General features: G+C 37.3%; 1 protein-coding gene across 2 annotated transcripts in view; it reads right to left on the bottom strand.

Moving 5' to 3' along the window:
* The window catches only part of ZFAND3 (zinc finger AN1-type containing 3), a 329,390-nt gene that overhangs the window by 160,456 nt on the left and 151,213 nt on the right, over positions 1-17,721 (bottom strand). The gene's annotated exons all lie outside the window — the stretch shown is intronic.

Raw genomic sequence — 17,721 nt, 5'->3', positions numbered from 1 at the left:
ATACCAGTAACAGCCAATGAAATCCTCCCAGAGGATAAACCTAAGAAGCAAGAGACAAGGCTAATCTCCATTACTGTATCCTTTCTTGAAACTTCAAGAAAACTGCTCCATGTTCCAGATCAAGTGAGCACTGTGCCTCTGGCTCTGCATCCTAACTTTCTAGAGTATCGCTTCAACAATCTTCTTCTAGAAACAGCATTTCATTAACATCCAAATGGATTCCAGATTTAAATACAAATAAAATCACAATAACTATTGTGCCAGCCAACACGGGCTTTTTCGTTGTTCCTGAACATATCTTGAACACTTCCAGTTTCATGGTCCTTGCAATTGGTGTCACCCTTGCCTAACACTCTTTCCCCAGCTAATTTATATGGCTTGATCTTATTCTATTGCTATGGACTGAATGTTTATGTCCTCCCAAAATTCGTATGTTAAAGCCTATTGCTCAATGTGATGGTATTAGAAAGTGGTGACTTGTGGGGCTAATTAGGTCATGAAGGTAAAGTTCTTATGAATGGGATTAGTGAATGAATGGGATCAGTATGCCCTTATAAAAAGAAACCAGACAGCTGATGTCTTTCTGTCTCTGCCATGTAGACAAAACAAGGTGTCTGTAAACTAGGGAGAGGGTCTTCACCAGGAACCCACTGGCCAGAACATAATCATGGACTTCCCAGCCTTCAGTAGTACTATGAGGAATAAATTTATTGTTTTAGCCACCCAGACTATGGTATTTTAAGACAGAGACCTTGCCCATTTGACTTTCTGCTATATTTCTATGCTTGGATAGTACCAAGTATACCTTAAATGTTCAGCTAGGCCGGGTGTGATGGCTCATGCCTGTAATTCCAGCACTTTGGGAGGCCAAGGCAGGCGGTTCACCTGAGGTCAGAAGTTTGAGACCAGCCTGGCCAACATGGTGAAACTCCGTCTCTACCAAAATACAAAAAAGTAGCCAAGATGGTGGCGAGTGTCTGATATCCCAGCTACTTGGAAGGCTGAATTGCTTGAAACCGAGAAATGAAGGTTGCAGTGAGCTGAGATCACACCACTGCACTCCAGCGTGAAGGACAGAGCAAGATTCTGTCTCAAAAAAAAAAAAAAAAAAAAAAAAAGACCAGGTGCAGTGGCTCACCCTCGTAATCCCAGCACTGTGGGAGGCCGAGGCGGGCAGATCACAAGGTCAGGAGATCAAGACCATCCTGGCCAACACAGTGAAACCCTGCCTCTACTTTAAAAAAAAAAAAAAAAAAAAAAAAAAAAAAAAAAGCTGGGCATGGTGGTGCATGCTTGTAATCCCAGTTACTCAGGAGGCTGGAAAGGGCAGGAAAATAGCTTGAACCAGGGAGGTGCAAGTTGCAGTGAGCTGAGATTGCGCCACTGCACTCCAGCCTAGTGACAGAACGAGACTCCACCCCCCGCCAAAAAAAAAGAAAGAAAAAAATGTTCAGCTAAATATTTGTGGAATGAATAAAAACTAGACCCTTAAAAAACATGCAAACAAGCACACCACTCAGGAAGCTGCACTCTCTGCTCTATTTCTGGAGACCAAGAGTCCCTAACATAGAGCAAATACGCAACAATGTTGAAGGAGGGAGGAAAGGAGGAGCTAAGAATCTAAGTTAAGGCCATACCCTTAAATAACCAACAGGAACAAGAGGAGCTACCAGAACTATGAAGACAAATCAATGTTAGATATTTGTTTTAACTCAGAATGAGGCTGACTTCAAAGACACAGAGCCGAGTAAGCATTTAGAAAGCAGTATATTTTAATTTTGCAAATAACAAAACAACGGTAAGCTTATAAACAGAAGCTATATTGAGAGGAAATGAACAGCCTGAACAACATGGGCGGAAATAATCCATAATGTTAGGAATTGAGATATAAAACGACAAAATACAAAATTTTCAAAGCAATGACATTTCTGGCAGGGGCAGTAGATGAGGAAAAGTTCGCAACAGATGTATCGAGATACCACAGCAAGGACAAAGTCTGGTAGGAATAAAACCATAAAGATCAAACTGAAGACACATACTGAGACCACATATTCACAAGCTTACTAGAAAAACACTGTTAATGTTCATATGCAGTGATACAGAAAGAATCCTGAGTGCTTATACATTTGTTAGGAAAAAGCATTATTCACACAGTCCAATGGGGTAAAACAATGCAGCTGTGTAAGGGCAAAGATAATGTTACTATGGGAACTTTGCTTCCAGTTTTTTTTACTTATTGGCAAAATTAATATTTTCTTCTATGGTAAAAGCTTTTTTATTTAAAAACTTTTAAATAAAAATTTTTAATTTATACAATTATTTCCTTCTAACTCCAACTTTAACCAGTAGTTTTTAAAACATGCTCTGTAAGAGTAAGAATATGAAAGTACTTAGAATACCTCTAGACTTGTCTGAGAAACTCAGAATTTATTTCTGGAAAATACTAAATCTATTCAAGAGATTATTTTAAAGAGGATATTTCACTTTGAAGGCATGCCCAGTAATAATCCAACTTTCTAATGAAAGGGTAGCTGAGACCAAACAAACCATCACTGAGGATCACTATATCTGCGCCACTTTTCGAGTCAGAATGTCACCCCAACCTGAGTATCTAGCTCCTCCTCCTCTCCCTCTCTCTCCATTCTGATTCAACAAATTGCTAATGAATGAACTCAGAAGTTCCGTGGCAGAACAGCAGTGCTTACTCAGGCATTAAGACTTAAGAGTCACTAAGTCTGGCGCAGGGCCAGGATATTTAAAGTTTACAAAGATTCTGCAGGTGAGTTAGAAAAACCATTTGGAAAGGGGACAATCACTTTATTAAGATGGCTACTACATTTTTAGGTTTACAGATTCAGGTTTATAGTCCCACTATCACACACAAGTATAGGTATCATCATCTTTATCAGAACAATTCACTCCAGAGTCCAAAATTCTATGAAATAAATTCTGTGCCTACTACTAACTTCTTATTTGATTGTAAACATTTTTGGCAATACTCACCAATTGAAAGAAAAGCTAGATAATGTTACTAGGAGGACTTCTCAAGCAAATTCAAAACTAAAACATTTTTTTCAAAATCTAGAAATGTATTCACTACCTACAACCTCTGACTCAGTGTATCACAAAAACGAATTTCTCTCATGCTCAGAGTTCCATGGCCACTCACTTTCTGACTCTGCTCCTTTGTTCTGAGTATTTATATTGTTTTCTAGAACTGGGGTTAAATTTCACATTTCACAGCAGGTATCACACAATCTGATTCAAAGTGAAGTACTACTCCAGCCTAAATATTCTTAAATATTTTCAAGGGTACTAATTCTCAGAGATAAATCACTGCCCTATATTCAGGAAATGTAAATTTTAACAACGATAAATTGTGGGCTATCTGAATGAGACCAGGTCTTACTTATCTTTGTATTCCCTGTACCTGGAACACTGAGTAAACACACTATTTTTTTTTTTCCACTGACGTAATTGTCACTCTTTAGGATGGTACAAAACTAACTGTGGTTTTAATATACTTAAAGTATTAATTGCTTTTTAATACTTTGGCTGCTTAACAATATTATGAAATAAAAACCAAGTTTGCTTTTAACCACTATATTAACAATGATGGGAAAATACACTCTTCCTGGTTATGTACAGGTAGTTAAATAATATAACATTCCTGCCTTTTTCAGAGACTCATCCTTTGCTATAATGATTGAATTTTCTTAAATAGAGAAAGAAGAGTAAATGAAGTGAACTGCCAAAATGCAAAAATAAATAAATAAGTAATTTTAAAAGCCAGGTCAACAAAAAGCTGGACAGACAGGAGGTCAGGGGGTAGTCAGGTTTTTACTAATTTAAACTCTTATTTTTATCTACTAAACTACGGATTTAAAAAACTACAACTGTCATTTAAGAAAATCTGGTGGTTATTTCTTCACTCCCCAAGGAAAGTACTTCTTTGGATGGCAGGTACTGGTAGTGGCTTACCGAACATAATTTCTGGTGTCTATAATAACATGCAACCGCTGCCACCATCCCAAAATCCATTAAAACCTCACCTAGGTAATAGGTGATGAACCCCATGAGAGCTCAGACACTTAAGGAAACAGACCACAAATTCAAATGTCTAAAGGATAGTGCAGGTAATGTAAGTGAGTAAAGCAAGCTAGGTTCAGGACAACAGGGAGTAGTTTTAGACTGGCAAATTCAGGGATGCCTGGCAATCTAAACGGCAATAACTAGTCAACTCCTGGCAACCAGAGTCACAAAGAAATGTAGAAAGGAAAAGTATACGTATTTTGTAAAGAGAAGCCAAACTCGGAATTTATGTGACATCTCCCCTACTTTTAAAACACTGCAGGCCAAATCAAACGTTTCTGCAGATGATATCTACTTTTGTGTTTTCTTTTTAAAATACAAACGTCCCTGAGAGAGCTGGTTATCTATTTCAGTCTTTGGACAGCAATACAATGCTTTTAGCACAGGAGGTGCTTGATAAAGACTTGTTAGATAGATGGACCTGAGATTACAAAATATTTCAGGCATAAAAGAGACTAGAATAATAAAAAGCAAATTTCACATAGCTTCACAATTTGACAAACATCTACCTCTCCTGTGTCATCTACCTCTTCTAACTTAATTCTCCTTTATTTGTTCCTCTTTCTCAACTACGTGTGCTTTGCTATGTTGGTGGCACTGTGAACCTTAAGTAATAACACCAACCTAAACTTTACTTATGATTTTTTTTTTTTTTTTTTTTTTGAGACAGTATCACTGTGTCACTAGGCTGGAGTGCAGTGACTCAATCCTGGCTCACTGTAGCCTCAACCTCCTGGGCTTAAACAATCCTTCCACCTCAGCCTGTGGAGTAGGTGGGACCACAGGCAAGTGCCACCAGGCCTTTCTTCTTTTTTAATAGAGACAGAGTTTTGCCATGTTGCCCAGGCTGTCTGGAATCCCTGGGCTCAAGCAATCCGCCTACCTTAGTCTCCCAAAATGCTCGGATTACAGGCATGAGCCTAGGTTCTTAATGTATCAATACTTGTTAAACTGAGTTATTTCATTACAAAGGAATCCTTGTTTTATTTTATTTTTTATTTTGTAATTGCCCAGGCTGGCTTCAAACTCCTGGGCCCAAGTGATCCTCCTATCTCAGTCTCCTGAGTAGCTGGGACTATGGGCAAATGCCACCACACCCAGTTTAAATTTTTTTTTTTTTTTTGAGACAGGGTCTTACTCTGTCACCAGGCTGGATGGAGCACAGTGGTGCAATCTCGGCTCACTGCGACCTCCACCTCCTGGGTTCAAGCAATTCTTCCGCCTCAGCCTCCCAAGTAGCTGGGACTACAGCTGTGTGCCACCACGCCTGGCTAATTTTTGTATTTTTAGTAGAGACGGGGTTTCACCGTGTTGGTCAGGATGCTAATTTTTTTTTAATAAAAGAATTCCCTTGAGTATCACATTACTCTAGTGCCTTACATACCTGATGCTCAATGAACACTCATTGCCTAGTTTCCAGATCTTTATTTGATAAGCTAGAGACTGAGAGAAAATAAAACTAAAGTACTGGAAGTCTTATACAGTTGAAGAGAAATAAGACATCCCTTTTTAATTTTTTCAGATAATTTTCATATTCAACTTTTTGAGACTGCTGAAAAAAGTATAACTGCTGCAGTAGCCCCATGAACATTTAACACATACAGCAATGACTTCTCTGACATAATTAACAGACTAAGTCCTAGGCTTCTATAATCTCAAAAAGGAGATGCACTGACAGCAGCTACAACTGGTCCATTCCACTTGTTCAGACCAGCTTAGTTGGATCTAGCTGAATCCTGCCTTAGACTATGGAAGAGTAGCTCATGCTTATAGACAAGAGTACTGGACACCTGGATGCTAAGAGGTGGAAGTCCACTGGGTTTTAGTAGAAGTTTTAAATAAATCACTTTTAAGATAAAGATTTCTGCCAACTAGCAGTGAAATACTCTTTTGTTCAATTTATGTAATCAAATACAATTTAAATGTTTTCAGAAAGCACCATCATTACACTCTACCATCAACTGTAGAGGAACTCATAAGGGAGTGATTGTTGTTCAAATTTTTAGTTTGCTTTTTCTAGCACAGCCTGGGGGAATGTGAAAGCTAAGACCTGCACATCTGCGCCTCCATTCTAACCCATGGCTCTGCCACTAATAGTATGTTCCCTCTTCTCATATGCACAATGGGAAACCTGGAGAGTTTTACCTTTAAAGCTCTTAACCCTTAGTTCATCTGACCCAATTTTAGTTTTGAGTTTCTTTCTCAGCAGTTCTAATTGTAAGAATTGGCATTTCATCACCTTTATTCTTTGAGTCACTGGAAGAAATTTAACGCTCTGTCTTTCAATTACCATACCGGTCCACCAGACTCATTTTATAAAGACACATTATGGAAGTCTACTGATCTTACTTTTCCTATATCTTGAAACATGTTAACATTTCATCATTCAGAGAATTACTTTACCACTACTCATCAATTATATCCAATATGCTTTCAAAAAGAACACAAAATAAGGACAAGAAAAATGATGGAATCACCTACAGGGAAGGATGATGCAATCATGAAATAAATCATTATCCTTCAGTGTTTTTCACTGCACTGCCCAAAGTACAGTCATGTGTTGCTGAACAATGGAGTTACGTTCTGAAAATTGCAATTTCATTGCTGTGTCAACAATATAGAGTGAACCTCCACAAATCTAGACAGTGTAGCCTACTATACACTTAAGGTCACATGGTATGGCCTATTGCTCTTGGGCTACAAAGCTGTATAAGCATGTTACTGTACTGAATATCGCAGGCAATTATAAAACAAAGCCATTTGTTTATCTAAACATATCTGAAAATAGAAAAGGTACAGTAAAAACACCATATAAAAGATTAAAAAAAAGGGGGGGGGGTTGGGGCACAGTGGCTCATGCCTGTAATCCCAGCATTTTGGGAGACTGAAGCGGGCAGATCACTTGAGGTCGGGACTTTGAGACCAGCCTGACCAACATGAAGAAACACTGTATCTATTAAAAATAAAAAATAGCCGGGCATGGCGCCGACCTCCTGTAATCCCAGCTATCTGGGAAGTTGAGGCAGGCGTATCACTTGAACCCGGGAGGCAGAGGCTGTGGTGAGCTGAGATCACACCACTGCACTCTAGCCTGAGCAACAGGAGTGAAACTTTGTCTTAAGAAAAAAAAAAAAAAAAAAAGATAAAAAAAATAGTACACCTATACAGGACACTTACCATGCACGGAGCTTACAAAACTGGAAGGTGCTCTGGGTAAGTGAATGGTCAGTAAATGTGCCTAGCACATTACTGCAGGTTTATAAACTGTACACATGGTACACTAAATTTATTTTTTTAATGTTTTTCCTTCTACAATAATAAACTAACCTTAGCTCACTGTAATTCTTTTATATTATAAACTTAAATTTTTTTAAACCTTGGACTCTTGTATTAATATTTAACTTACAACGCTAATACAACGTACAGCTATACAAAATATTTTCTTTATATCCTTATTCTATAAGCTTTTTTCTAATTTAAAACATTTTTATTTCATGTTTTACTTTATAAACTTTTTGTTAAAAACTGCAACACAAATATATACATCAGCCTAAGCTAACACAGGGCCAGGATCATCAGCATCACTGTCTTCCACTTCAACAAGGATCTTTTCCCACTGGGAGGTCTTCAGGGGCAGTAACAGGCTACCATCTCCTATGATAACAAAGCCTTCTTCTAGAATACCTCCTGAAGGAGCTGCCTGAGGCTATTTTACAATTAACTTAAAAAAAAATACCACACTCTAAGGATAGCATATTACACATGACTGTATTTGCACCATCTTTCACTCTCTAGAAGGCTGCTCCACTGCTTACATCATTTACAAATATAAATGCATATATATGTGTGTGTGTGTGTGTGTGTGTGTGTGTGTGTGTATATCTGGGTAAATTTTTATTGTACAGCTGTGAAAGGAAAATAAATCTCAGGACCCCAAAAGGAAAAATTCAGGCTGGGAACTGCATATGCCAAACCTGCCTCGCATTCTATCCCTAAATAAGATACCTACAATGATTTTTAAAAAGCTACATACCTCCCTCACAAATTTGCCCAAAAGGACATTCCTTGTGGACAAAGGACAGACAGAACTCAAAATCATCCCTCTGCTCACGTCAGACAAATGCATATCTGATTTCTTCCTTTGTGCTACTGTTTCACTAAGCCAGACTAAGGCATTAAATGAGTATTTCTGTAAGTTGCCTATTCTGTGAATGGCTAATCAGAAACTGGAAAGAATGAAACTGTCATTTATGTACTTAGGACCCAGAAGCCCTCTCCCTACTTTGAGTTGTCCAGACTGAACCACTGTACATCTTACATATATTCATGTCTCATATCTCCTTAAAGTGTATAAAAAAAACAAGCTGTGCCCCAACCATCTTGGGCACATGTCACTAGGACCTTCTGAGGCTTTGTAATAGGTGCATCCTTAACCCTAGCAAAACAGACTTCCTAAATTGACTGAGACTTCTCAGATACTCTTTGGTTTACACAATTCATGTTGATTTTCTACAAGGAAAAAATTTTAAAATAACATTATTTCCCCGTAAGCCATCACCCAAAGTCAAACACTATATAAATTTTGGTGTTTCACATAAAAAATATACGTATTACATAAACTATTTTAAATTCAGAATTTATAACAAAACTTCTTGAGAATTCCATGATCCTACAGATTCTAAAGCACGTACCTAACCATGACCAAAATTCACAATACTCTAAGATCTCATTACTGGGGTCATAGACATGAAGCTAATCCCAGCTTCAATATGGGTGAAAATAGTTACTTTAAATAAAGAATATTCACAGAAAAGCATCACTTAGTCCAAATTTTGAAACAAAGGTTAACAGCTATCTTCTCACTCGAGAGTCCTGAACAAGGTCATACTCTGATTAAGTGTTGACCTCATCATGTTGAAGTGCCCCAAATGTCTCTAAATACAAGAAACAAGTTATTCCTATGAACAAAATAGTATCCTAAGCCAGCCCAAATTCTTCTACCTATACATCTATCACCACAAGAATCCATATCAGCCTCTGGGCTGGAGGTACCAACTAAGTTACGGTTGCCTTAGGCTCAGACCGCTGATTTCTCATTTCCCTTTTAGAAAACTCTGTATTTTAAATTTACCCCCTGCTCCTTGCTATGTTCTCCTGGTGCCCTTAGAAGTATATTCCAATTGTGCTTTTTTGTGCACAAGAACAAATAAAAAGCAGAGAAATAAATTCCCGTTATAAATTTTCCAGCAGGTATCTACTTCACCAAGCTAGGTACTGCTTACCCTACAATTAATTTTAATATTGTAGCAGGGAAGACTTTTTTCCTTTATGTTTTAATCTGAGGACAAGAACAAATCCAGTAATAGAACGTCAACATTAATTTGAGGGGAGATGAAAAATGACTTAATAACACCGCAGCAGGATTAATATTGTACGATAGATCATGAAGCCATAAAACTCTTGACAAATTCATTTTTGTATCACTGTATATTCTTGCTAATAGGGCAGGGCATATCTGAAAAGCTGTTAATACCTTGCTGCACAAATGCCGATCAAATGCTGCAAGGGAATGTACTATACAGAAGGTGGAAGAAGAGAATTGTCCTCACCCATTGCAGTTTGCATTTAAATGCAGTAGAAAGAAGAATAAAGGCAGAGTTGTTTCAAGCAGGAAACTAACACTTGCTTGAAATCAAGTGATACAATACAGAAAATGAGTTGATGTTACCAGGAAAACAAATTGGAAAACAGATCAGCAAATGGTACACGAGAGATTTTACCCAAACAGCTCTAAACAAGGCATCAAGCCAAGACGCAAACAGGGAAATCTTTGCCTAGTTTGACACAAAAGCAGCTACAAGGTCCTTAAACAAAATGTACACTAAAAACGACTACATCCTAGCAAGGCAGGTTAACAGGGACTGGACTTATCCTCCTGCCTGAAACAACCAAAACAAACAAACAAACAAACAAACAACAACAACAACAAAAAAACAGACAAAAATTAAAATTTTCATGACTCCAGACATCTGGCAAAGAAAAGGACAGTGACCGCTAAGAGACAGGAAACAAAGGTGGCCTACAACTGTCTTGGCTTACTGCACTGGAGAGAATTCCTGGGCCATGGAACAGAGAAGGAAATGCGAAGTAGAGCCCAGCACTAGTCTTGCTTTGGTAGCCATGTAACCCGTGCAGCTGCAGCTCAGAAGGGTGTAGTGCTTCTTTTAATGATCTGATTAAAATTAGAATTTTAAGAAACTAAATAATTTTTGAATAAAGACTCACATTTTCATTTTACATTGGGCCCTGCTAATTACATAGCTGGTCCTACTCAGCAGATGTGCTGAGTTGAGAAAATGAGCTAAGAGCCCTGACAAGAACAAAGCAGCAAGAGTTCATAGAACAGAAAAACACGCAAGAAAGAGTTGTATATCAGGAGAGGGTCCTGACTATTCAGCCAAGTACAGGTCAGTACATGCATATGAAAAAATTATCTGCAGCCAGGGAGAGAACCAACACAATGGATTGTTTTGACAGGGCTTGACATGCACATAGACAAGGCAAGGAATAGTGCCTATGCCCAATGTTAGACTGGAAAAACTCAGAATTCAGGGCTATTGCATAGAGTACCCAAGAAGGTCTAATCTTGGACATAGAGAACAATTAACTCCATATTGAGCCCCTCCCCAAACCCACCTTTAAACACACACCCCATTCAAGCCAAAAAATGAAATTTCACCCAAAACATAAAATTATTTCCAAGTAACTTAACTGCATCTTAGAAAAAAGCTCAAGATTTGTAGGTTTACAGAAATATTTGGCACCCAACAAAGTAAATCTCACAATATCTGCTACCCAAACACAGATAATCAAATACACAGAGATGTAAGAAAACATGACCCACCATGAAAAGAATAGTCATGACCAACTCGGAACTGACGGAGATGTTAGAATTAGCAGAGATGGATATTAAAACACCACCACAGCAGAATTTGTAGGCTGCCACTGAAGCAGTAATGAGGTGAAAAATTTTATCATTAAATATCTTTATTAGAAAAGATGTCAAATCAAACTCAGTTCTGACCTTAAGAAAGAAGAAAATAAGAAAAAATTAAACTCAAAGTAGAAGAAATTAATAAAGATTAAAGTGAAAAGTCAAGAAACAAGAGAAAAAAGCCATGAAACCAAAAGAGGGGTCTTTGAGATGACCAATAAATTGATAAACATCTAGCTAGACTGACTAGGGGGGAAAAAAGACACAAATTATCAATATCAGAAATGAGCGTCTTCACTACAGTTTTAGAGAAAAAACATAATGAAATGTTATAAACAACTTCGTGCCATATACACAAGTTACAGGAAACGTACAAATTAACTGAAAGACAAGCTCACTCAAGAAGAAATAGATATTCTGTATAGCCCTGTATCTTTATTAAAGTCATTGAATTTGCAGTTAAAACTCTCTGACAAAGAAAGCGCCTTGTGTAGATGGCTTCATTTGTGAATCTTAAAAAAACATTTAAAGAAACAACAGCAACTCTAAACAAACTCCTAACAGAAAATTAAAGAGAAAGGGGATACTTTCTAACTCAGTCTGTGAGTTCAGAAGTACTCTAATAACAAAACCAGACAAAGACATTACAGGCTAAAACTAGACTAACATCCATATGAAATACAGACCCAAAAATTCTCAGCAAAATTTTATCCAACAATATATAGTGCATCACAAGCAAATGGAATTTATCCCAAAAATGCATGATTGCTTTAACATTTGAAACTCAACCAGTGTAATTAATTCACTATATTAACGAATTAAAAAAGAAAAACCACATGATCTCAACAGACACAGAAAAAGCATTTTACAGCCGGGCATGGTGGCTCACACCTATAATCCCTGCACTTTGGGAGGCTGAGGTAGGCAGATCACTTGAAGTCAGGGGTTCGAGATCGGACCGACAAACATGGTGAAACCCCGTCTCTACTAAAAATACAAAAATTCCCCGATCATGGTGTGGGCATCTGTAATCCCAGCTATTTTACAAAGTTCAACATTCATTCCTCACTTGGGAAAAAAATGAAAATTAAAAAAACAATTCAGCAAACCAGAAATAAAAGGGGACCTCCTTAATCTAATCAAGAGCATCTATGAAAACCGTATAGCTTATCTCATATTTAATGGTGAAAGACTAAAAGCCTGCCCTCTCAGATGAGCAACAGAAAAGGATGTTTGCTCTCGCCACCTCTATTCAACATTGTAGGCTGGGCACAGTGGCTCATGCCTGTAAGTAATCCCTGCATTTTGGGAGGCTGAGGCAGATCACTTGAGGTCAGGAGTTCGAGACCAGCCGGGCCAACATGGTGAAAACCCATCTCTACTAAAAAATACAAGAATTGGCCAGGCCTGGTGACAGGCACCTATAATTCCAGCTACTCAGGAGGCTGAGACATGAGAATCGCTTGAACCCAGGGGAGAAGCAGAGGTTGCAGTGAGCCAAGATTGTGCCACTGCTCTCCAGCCTGGACAACAGAGCAAGACTTTGTCTCAAAAAATAATAATAATGTACGATTTCATTAATATAGAAGTGTATAAAATGCAAATTAATATATAGTGACAGAAAGCAAAACAGTGGTTGCCTAACATAATGGTAAAGCAGGAATAGGAGGGAAAGATTACAAAGGGGCAAGAGAAAACTTTTATAAATAATGAATATGTTCACTATCTTAATTGTGATGATTACTCGGATATATACAAGTTAAATATACCTCAAATTTTTAAAATGTACAATAAATATATTTCAAATACAAACCACTTAAGCTAATTCAGACTACTATCCTACCTCTATCAATAAAACTTTCTCCTTTTTTTCAGCATTTACAACACTACCAGTAAAGCACTTCTTGAATAAGAATAATGCCCTTTGAAACTTCCCTTAGTTTTCTACATTACAATTACAAATGCTTTTAGACTTAAAAAAAAAAAAGTTTTAGTGAGTCCCTCCACCAAGCCAATCTTCCTACAAACCTATTTATCAGTGAGGGAGTAATCTGGGTTATGGATAGAGTGAGAAAATAATGAAGGTAAAGGTGACAGGTATTGGAAGTAGCCAAAAGAATAATTATTTGTTGTGGAAAGGCAAAAGCTGCTACTTCTACTTCCAAGTCTGGCAATTTTTAGTAAAGCTAAAGTTTATTATTTTCCTGCAGATAGGCAATAAACTCTCAGGTCACTAAAGCTCTCTGAGATAGAGAACTAATCAAACCTACAACACAATATACTGGCCACTGTATTGCTCATCGAAAGTGATAGTAAATGCTTTCTAAGTAGACGAGAAAGAACACTTCAGAATTTCCCCAGATTTGAAGAAGACAGTCTTTAAATTATTTCATGAAAAAATCAAGACGAGTCATGAACAATTTCTCACTCCAGGCCATATGGAGGCCTTCAGTTTCAAGAAAATCACAAAGGATCACTTTCTCTCAGAAACACTAGCTTAGGCACTCAGTGTAATGCTTCAAAGCTGTGCTATCTAATACAGGAACCAAGAGGCACATGTGGCTATTTAAATTAACTAAAATTAAATAAAATGGAAAATGCAGTTCCTAAGTCACACTAGCCATATCTGAAGTGTTCAATAACCACATGTAACTACCATGTTGGAGAGCACAGATAGAGAACATTTCTATCATTACAAAAAGTAGTATTAGAGAGAACATTTCTATCATTACAAAAAGTTGTATCAGGCAGTGCTACAGCTCTTTCACAGCTTTGTAGTTCTTCAGATATTTTCCTAAGTGGTGTTGTAACACAGGTTTATGAATCCACGCTTTTTAAAGTTTAGTTACTGAGGCCACCCACCAATGAAATGAAATTTGCTCCAAATGCTATCAATCTAGAATGGAGCATAGAATTTACTCCCATAAAATTTCCTTTACCCTGGGTATATTTAACTATTCACAAAGTGCAATTAATAATCTATGGCACTCAAAGTTGTTCTGCCCCCTTTGGAACATTTGAAAACTGACAGAGAAGAATATCATGACAGTGTTACCAAATCAGCAACTCAGAAACTAAGAAAAAGCAGTGAAACAATTAAACGCCATGAATACACTGACAGAATATATTCATGATAACTTTGACAAATGAACTTGAGGGAGAGAAATGCCAACAGAAACTAAGTGCAAAGTTTGTTTTGTTTTGTTTTGTTTTTTTTTTTTTTTTTCAAAATAAACTACCACTTTATTAATGGATATAAATGTTGGCAAATTTCATGAATAATTCAGATCTATTTTCACTTAAATGGAATCGTCACTAAAGCCATAATTATTGACTTCATAGCACACGTTTCTAGTTGACTGTTTAAAAAAAAAAACAAAAAACTATTCTAATCCCAGTTTATAGCCAATAGTGAAGACAAATATTATCTATCACTCATCTACCCATTTAAAGTACCTTCAGCCAAAATAAAAACTTACCCCAATGTTGTTAAAAAAGAAAGAAAGAAAGAAAGAAATTAATAGGCCTAAAAGCCTTACAAAGGGAAGAGAGGGAACAAAGTATACAGCACCTGGTCCAACTAGCAATCTATTAATAACAATCTCATTCAACTAAAATAATAGCTATTGTATGTGACTCCAAGAGATATTCTTGGGTGTTTCAAATCATACCTGTAAATCCTAACTCCTTATAGATCCTCAAAATGAACATTCTCACAATTCCATACACTTACAAAAGTCCAAAATAAGCTGAGCGGCCACATCTGCTAGTCTAACACCACACTTAAAGTGTACGTGATATCTGGGGGTGTATTTTCATTAACAGAAGATTCATCCATTATTCCTGAAGCCTCAGAGGGGCAAGTACAGACTTTGCATGGCTAACAAAATAGAAAGACTGGGTTGGTGAATTAATGCTCTTAGAGTGGGGCTTATGTGCTAAGCCCAGCTTTATGTGGGCCTTCTGTGTGCAGCTGGAAGAACAGCTGCTGCCTCAGTCACTTTAAAAAAGCAAAATGGGTAATGTGCTGAGTGAGGTATAACAGCTGGGTCCTACCAGGCCTAAACAGGTTAAAATAAATAGGAGAGAGGCTGTTTAACCCAAAGGAAGGGAGAGGAAAACTCAGCATATACAACTTTCATATTCCATTTTTCCTTTCCCTCCTATGCAACCACAAATCATCTTAGAAAGCAAGTATTTTTATTTTCTTTTAGTTTTTTGGAGACAGGGTCTTGCTCTATTGCCCAGGCTGGAGTGCAGTGGCAAGATCATAGCTCACTGCAGCCTCCACCTTCTGGGTTCAAATGATCCTCCCACTTCAACTTCTCAAGTAGCTGAAACTACAGGCACACACACCACCTTATTCAGCTCATTTCTTTTTTAAATTTTGTACAGATGGGGTCTCACTATTTTGCTCAGGCTGGTCTTGAATTCTTAGGCTCAAGCAATCCTCCTGCCTTGACCTCCGGAAGTGCTGGAATTAAAGGTGTGAGTCACTGCACTCAGCTAGGAAATAACTACCTAATAAAGACAAGATATATCAAAGAGAAGAATTTGATACAAATGCAAAATGAAGCCCTTGTTTCTGCTACTAAGACAGAGAAAAATATGCAAATATAGAAGCTAGCATTGCTGTTTCAGGAAAAAAATCTTAAGTGAACCTTGGAATTAAGTGTGAGACTGCTGACTGGAATGAAGAGTAGATTCAGTCACTGGAGAAGAACTTGGCAACATAAGGAAATGTGCTGGAAAACTTCAGCCATCAACAACAAATTTAGAATGTGTTTCTAATACTACTCAGAAGGCAGTCAAATCAACAAGTACAAGCAAAAATTTAATCTCAGCTAGTGAGACACTGGCCAACTCATGACTCATTCCCCTGCCAAGATAAACAGAACAGTATCTCTTCAATATAAAAATTATTCAGTATATACAATAAGAGAGCTCAGCAAGTAAGGGCTGGGGCACAAGATGGCTTAGGAAAAAAGGTTTTGGATTATGGGTTCAAATTAACAAGAACTACAAAGGCACTTTGTTCAATGTAAAGCACTTCACAGAAAATGGAGACTAATAATTATGATCAAATAAGAACTAAAAATTATTCCTAATGTTGAAAGGTACCACTCAAATGTCCAGGAACAAATACACTTACATCAACATCACAAACTCCATCATTAATCCAAATTTTCAATGTCAATCATCACAGAAAAACTGAGGAAAAACAAATGATAGTCCTAATCCAACACATACTAAGTGTTTTTTATAATCACTGGGAGATTCCATTCCAAACCTATTCCAAGTTTTCTCTCTTTCTTGTCCTGAAATTTGAGTCAAGGCCTCCAAAGTACTGGTCCTTAGTGTTAGGACACTAGGTAAATACTTAGTCCCTAGCATGGGATCCTCTGGCCTCTCAGTACACCAGAAGAAACAGGCTAGAACCTTGACATGCAAAATCTTGTGTGGCTTTTAATTTTTACTTAATTTCAAACTTTTGAAAACTACAAGCATAATTCAAGGATCTGCCATATACCATTTACCCAGACTTACCAACTGTTCATATTTTCCCATTATGAAAAATCTGATACATTTTTGATCCCTGACCTATATATGTTTTTCTTCTGGTTATGACTTTAAATCCCAACAAGTCTTCTGAATTCTCTGATTTTAATGATACTAAATTATTTATTATTATTATATATATTTTGTTGGGGGGGAGCTCTGTCACCCAAGCTGGAGTGCAATGGCACCATCTCAGCTCACTACAACCTCTGCCTCCTGAGTTCAAGCAATTCTTGTGTCTCGGCCTCCCGAGTTTTTTGGGTTTTTTTGTATTTTGTAGAGATGGAGTTTTCACCATGTTGGCCCGGATGGTCTCAGACTCCTGGGGTCACTGGCTCCTGGCCTGATACTAAATTATTTTAATAACCACGAGGGGATTTGGTTGTTTCCTAAAAATAAATATCGAGCAATAATCTAAGAAAGGTTCCCATCAAAGAAGCAGTTTCCCTCAGATTTTAAGGGAATAAATACCTACCAAGTTACTGAAATCTGGTACAGTGAAACAGAAAAAAAAAGTAAAGCAAATTTCAGTAACTACTGGACCAATTACACACACACACACACACACACACACACACGTACGTTTTCTTTTTATTTTATTTTATTTTTATTTCTTTTATTTTTTTTTTTTTTTTGAGAAAAAAATGTAACTTTTTTTTTTTTGAGGAATAAAAGAAAGAGAAAGAAAGAAAAAAAAAGAATGAAGGAGAGGGAGGAAGAGGAAGAGGAAGAGGGAGAGAGAACAGGAGTCTTGCTTTATTGCCCAGGCTAGAATACAGTCTAAAAATGGGTATCGAAAACCTCTTTTATGTCAACAACTGTGCTTAATAATGGAGACAGGAAAATAAAAATGAGGGAAGAAAACAACAAACAAGCAGCCAACCAATATTTCATTTAAACCTATGAGTAGGTGTGATGTGGTACTGATAAGAATGTATATTTTGTGTATTTAAAGTGGAGAGTTCTATAAATGTTTATTAAGTTTACTTGTTCTGGATCTGAGTTCAAGTCCTAGATATCCTTGTTAATTTTCTATCTTGTTGATCTGTCTAATGTTGATGTTGAAGTCTCCCACT

The sequence above is a fragment of the Saimiri boliviensis genome, chromosome 4, assembly GCF_048565385.1.
Source record: "Saimiri boliviensis isolate mSaiBol1 chromosome 4, mSaiBol1.pri, whole genome shotgun sequence".
In the NCBI taxonomy this organism is placed as follows: Eukaryota; Metazoa; Chordata; class Mammalia; order Primates; family Cebidae; genus Saimiri; species Saimiri boliviensis.
Note: the sequence above shows the minus strand (reverse complement) of the source record. Positions and strands in the feature narration are given on the sequence as shown.